This window comes from Corylus avellana, chromosome ca11, assembly GCF_901000735.1.
Source record: "Corylus avellana chromosome ca11, CavTom2PMs-1.0".
NCBI lineage: Eukaryota > Viridiplantae > Streptophyta > Magnoliopsida > Fagales > Betulaceae > Corylus > Corylus avellana.
In genome coordinates this window covers 654,476-660,412 of record NC_081551.1, presented here as the reverse complement: position 1 = coordinate 660,412, position 5,937 = coordinate 654,476, and the positions used below count along the sequence as shown (strand labels likewise).

Sequence of the window (5,937 nt, the reverse complement as noted above, 5' to 3'; positions counted from 1 at the left end):
ACGATCCTCACCGGCAATCCACCTTTTATTTGGGAAGCCAATTGCGTAACAAACTCCGACTCCACACCTTCCTCTATCACCGGAACCACCTTGAACCGCCTAAGAATACCTGCGACCACCCTCTTCATATGCAAGAATGCCATCTCTTTTCCCAAGCAAATCCTTGGCCCCGCCTGGAACATTGGATACGTGTATGCGTCCCTCCCCACGAACCTCCACTGCCTATTCTCCGTCTCCTCCCTCTCCAGCCACCGCTCCAGCTTGAACTCCGCCCAATCTTTTCCCATAGTGCCTCTGACCTCCCCATTGCATACGGTATGTAAGTCACTTTCATTCCCTTCTTCACCACTGTCCCATCGGGCAAAACATCGTCGTTCACAGCCTCCTTCGAGTCCGCCGGCACAGGCGGGTACAACCGCATGCTTTCACACAGAGAAGCGTGAGTGTACGCCATGTCTTTCACTTCATCAAAGGCGGTCGCCTCGAATTTCTCATTGATTTCCTTGAGAACCGCAGATTCCACATGCGGGTTCTTCGAAAGCAGCCAAAGATACCATGTGAGAGCCGCGGAGGTTGTGTCGCGACCAGCAAGTATAAAGCTTATCACTATGTCGGTCACGAAATTCTCATCCGAGTGGCCGAAGTTCAAGAACCTTGACAATAGGTTGACGGAATCAAGCGACGCCTTCTCTCTGAGCTGGTGTTTCTTTTCTCTTATTACGTTCTTTGCAAATTCTTGAACTTCTGAGACTGCGATTCTCAGGCGCTTCTCGGACCCAATATTCAAAAGCTTCTTGATTTTCCAAACGAGCGGGATTAATGATCTGAACCTGTCGCTACTGATCTGGACACTATCTTCAAATGCTTGAGCGAATTTGGTTTGTGGAAGAGAGGGCAAAAGGTATGCGGGGTCGAATCCGAAAGTGATTTCACAAATATTATCAAAGGCAAACCTTTGAAGAATGTCTTGGAAGTCTAGGACTGTTCCGGTGGCGGCAGCTGAGGAGAGGATAGGGATGAGGCGGTCGGAGATCTCGGTGTCCATGACGGTCTCGACGAACTTGCGCAGGGACATGGTGTTGAATTCGTGGCTGGCAATTTGTCTTTGGAATTTCCAGAATTCGCCGTCGACGTTGATAGGCTTTTGACTAATTTCTGTATACACATTATCGCGAAATGGGCGTTTCGAACCAATTATTTAAAAGCATTCTCAAGTACTCTCTCATTTTATGTTTAAGAGTGAGAAAACCCTCCCTTATAACTTATTTTCCTTATGTTGAATAAAAAAAAAAAAAAAAAAAAATGATAGGCCTTTGGCTAGCTATACTAATTATTTCTCTTTTTGCTGCAATCTCTGATTTATGAACAAGATTGTTAATTAAGAGAATTGCAAGGAAGTTCTGGAAAATGATGCCCAAAAAAGGACGAAGGATTTCCAAATCACATCTTCATTTCGTGTGTGTATATATATATACTAGTCGTGCTAATAAGTGAGCCGAGGCCTTATATGAATATGTTTACGAACTTTAAACGAGCGAGTAGAATTTTATAAGAGAATGTATCGTTTAATAATAAAATATAGTTTCGTGTCCACGAACGACTTATTTAATAATCAAGTTGAGCATGAGCCGAGCCTGGGTGAGCTCACAGGTACTTTTGTTTATTTACAGTCCTATTATTAAAGTAATGATTAAGTAATTAAATTTACCATTTCCTATTAACTTAAGTTTTTGAGACAATTGGTAATTTAACTTAGTATCAGAGCTAAATATTAAGTGAGGGAGTGTTAAAATAGTGATCAAGTGATTAAATTTACATTTTTCCTATCAGCTTAAGCTTTTGAAAAAACTAGTTATTTAACACTTATTAGCCACTGCCCAGCCATTGGTTTCTAGGGTTTTTCATATTCACTACTAGTGTATTTCCAAACGTAATCCTCTTTATTGTCTTTATCATAATTACAGTTATTTTGTATGCCTAAAAACTCTTTCGCATTGATCAATGATTTATTCCCATAAAAGGAGAAAATAAAACAAAAGACATAGCATAAACCCAATACCATTACTTTTAAGAATTCGTATAAACAAAACTTTAGAAAATGACTAAACATTCACCTCATGAGAAACCAAAAAATGAAGCACAAAAAAATAGAAAAATACATAAGAAAATAAAATAGAAATAAAACTCAACTAACAAAAAACATCGGCGGACGGCAGGGATTATGCCTTATTATTTGATATTATTTTCATAATATTATTTGGTAACAAAGAAACCATTTCATGCGTAAAAGGACTAATGGGTAGCATATATGCAAGGAGCCCATTAAAAAACACACACACACACACAAAAAAAAAAAAAACCAAAACAAAACAAAAAAACCTTTAGAATTCAATTGCGAGTTGAAGAGTGAAATTGGGTTAACATCCATTGAGCTCCATTGCCTTCATGGATCAGAAGTATCTTATTAATTTCATTCCAATTCAAGCCCTTTCTTCTCGACACTTACACGCGCGTGCACACAAACACAAACTCTTCCTTACGCCCGAGCCACCACCACCGGCCACTAATTCTGGCAAGCACCCGTCAAAATCCGGTTGCAAACTAAACTCCTTTTTAGATTTTCAAGCCGTTTCACAAAGAATGCCAAGGTAAATAGTACACCGTGTGGTCTTTTCTCTTCAAGTTATAGGGGCTTCGGGGTCTATTTCCCTTGAGTTGGGTTTGTAGACTTTAGTGGACCATTTGGGATGGGCTTTTCCAGTTATGGGTTTGGAGCTACGTAGGCTGAATGTCTGGGGCCATTTGTAGTTGTTGTGTAAAATCTTGCTTTTTGATGCCATGTGAAGATTTGAAGGGATTCTTTGCTTAGGCTTTCCGTCATTCATGATTTGGGAATGTTTGTGGGATCTGTTGTGTTTCCTTCCAATTAATTGTGCTATTATCTTTCCCTTCTTTTTTTTTTCTTTTTTTTTTTTTTTTTTTAATTTGTCTTTTTATGATTGATTTGGGATGACTTGAAGACTTTAAATTGGTGTAATTTGGGGATTATCATCTATCTTATTATAGTTTTGTCAAGGAGTAATACTAAATAGCACACTTCTTCTTACCCCATCTCGTTAAGCTGCTATACCAGCTCAACGGGATGGGGGAGTGGCAATTTGAATTCGAATTCATGTGTTGAATTCGGATTGCATTAAAATATAGGTATAAGAGTATAAAGATTAACTCTAATCTTGTCATACACCTCAACTCTAATTTATTAATTTTGTATTGAATTTATAAATCATGTTAAAAATTGCACTTTCTAAACAAAGTGTAATATATAACACTACTCTTTGTTAAATATGTGCAGCAAAACATGTAATTGAGTACTCATATTGTAAGATTTGGATGGGTGCAATGATTGCTCGGATTGCCTCGTGAAGGCCCATTTGCGGTATTCCATATAATATGGATAGCTGATTCCACCCTATCCCTATCCTCCAATTGAGAATTTGAAACTTCAATTAGGCTCATTGATGCAATGAGTTTGACGATTATGTATAGCATCTGGCCTTAATTCCATCAAATTGATCTCAAATGAGCTGTGGTGCTGGAAGGCCCAATTGTGTTGTAAATGGGTTTCATGCGTAATTGGAGGTTTCCTAAAAATCCATTGTAACTCCTGAACCCAAAGCCGAATTTAATAGGAGTTTTTTTATTTTATTATTATTATTATTTTTTTTTTAATTTTATTATTATTATTTTTTTTTTTATGAGTGAATTTAATTGGAGTTTAACAAGGCCGTTTTCCACTAACAAGAAGCGCCCCCAGATAGGTAGGGTACATGTTCTTTTTTCTTTTTTTCTTTTTTAGAGTAATGTTATACTTATCCCACTTTCTTGCATCAATTGTCTCACACCTATAAGTAGAAATGTTCATCTCATGTCCCTAAAAAGTAGCTTAATCGGTTGAGACTATGCTTAATGAAGCGGAGGTCACTAATTTGAATTCTCCTCCCCTCTTTTGTGCGGACATGTCAAAAAAAAAAAAAAAAAGAAGGTCCATCTCATATTTAATAGTGATTTTTAAAATCATGTATAATGTAAAAAAATTAGGGTAGAAAAGTGAGAGTAAGTGTAGATTTATTCATTTTGTTAATATGACTATCAATATATCTCTGGAGTTAATTTTGTTCAATGCTCCTCAGATGGCCCATCTTCTACTCATAATAGGAATTATCTTTCCTAATTTTTTGAAAAAGAATATTTAAATAAGACGTTAAAATAATGAAAGTTACCCTTAAAAAAAAAAAAAAAGTTAATAATTAAAATAAATGAGGCATCTCAAGAACAATTAAGAGTTGTATGCTGACTTTTCAAGACCGATTTCCAAAGTCACGATTTTACTTCTCCTTGTAAAACCTGATATGGTCTTCCGTCTTCATATGAAATTAATTCTACAAATAAATCCCGAGATTCAAGCGAAAAGGAGAATAGGACCTGTTCAATGTGTGAAACGTGTGGGATTGCATTAACATTGTTTACTAGCAACAGAAAACATCCAATTAACTTGATCATAAAAACTAGCTAGTTCAAAATTTTTGGAATAATTAATGAGTTTATTGATATGATTACTAACTTATAAAAATTTCATCTAAAATGCAATAAAATGCAAAGGTCAAACCTAGTAATAATGGAATAATTACAAAGCACAATCCCACCCACGCATCCCCATTATCCAAACTAGAAAAGCATTAACCTATTTACTCACTCTTTCTCATCTCTCACCACGATCCTCACCGGCAATCCACCTTTCATTTTGGAAGCCAATTGTGTAACAAACTCCGGCTCCACACCTTCCTCTATCACCGGAACCACCTTGAACCGCCTAAGAATCCCTGCGACCACCCTCTTCATCTGCAAGAATGCCATCTCTTTTCCCAAGCAAATCCTCGGCCCCGCCTGAAACACTGGGTACGTGTATGCGTCCCTCCCCACGAACCTCCACTGCCTATTCTCCGTCTCCTCCCTCTCCAGCCACCGGTCCGGCTTGAACTCAACCCAATCTTTTCCCCATAGTGCCTCTGACCTCCCCATTGCATACGGTATGTACATCACTTTCATTCCCTTCTTCACCACTGTCCCATCCATACGGTATGTACGTCACTCATTAAATTTTTTTTTTTTTTTTTTTTTTTTTTGGACATTAGAGCATTTTCATTGGCTCCCTATTTTGCTAAAATATCTAGTTGGTGAAAAATTTGGTCAGCATGAACACTTGAACAGTGCTCCCTAGATTTGGGGATCTCTATTTCACTCTCCAAATGTTAAAGAAAAAAAATAATAAAATTTGACCATTTTCTCTCCTTCCTTTTTTTTTTTTTTTTTTTTCATTTCTCCTTTCCTTCAAAAAAAAAAAAAAAAAAAAACTTTGGTTAAAGTGAATGAAAATTAAAGAGGAAATTGTCTTATTTATATTAAATTCATTTATATGATAACCCATAGGAAAAATATGACCGTCAGGAAAAAAAAATTTTTGAAACATATGATCATTACGAAAAGAAAAAAATTAAGCATATGAACGTTGGAGAGTTGGAGTAACATTAAAATAAATAGTATTAACAAACAAATAGTAGTTAGACAGGAAATGTGAACTTTTCTCCCAATATAAAGTATTGACCACTTTTAAGGCTTTGCTTTCTTTGATAGGCCTAAATCCCGATCAAGCCCAAAATCCATTTCCAGCAACCAAACTCCAAATGGCAGCCCTTAAACCGAAACGGGGCAACCCAAAAATTCATCCCATATACATGGCAGCCCAAAACAATAGCCACCCATTACAAAGGGCCTAAACATCATCTTCTCTTCATTCGAAACAGCCCTAAATCCATTTTATTTACTGACTTTCTAATTTCTTTTGTAATTTTTTTTTACTAGTTTGTTGTGCTGCCCCAC

The 5,937-nt window shown here is 36.9% G+C and overlaps 1 pseudogene; it reads right to left on the bottom strand.

Annotated features, from left to right (window-relative positions):
- LOC132165790 (cytochrome P450 94A1-like) overlaps positions 1 to 1,195 on the bottom strand; it is a 4,288-nt pseudogene extending 3,093 nt beyond the window's left edge.
- Positions 1,196 to 5,937: the final 4,742 nt, after the last annotated feature.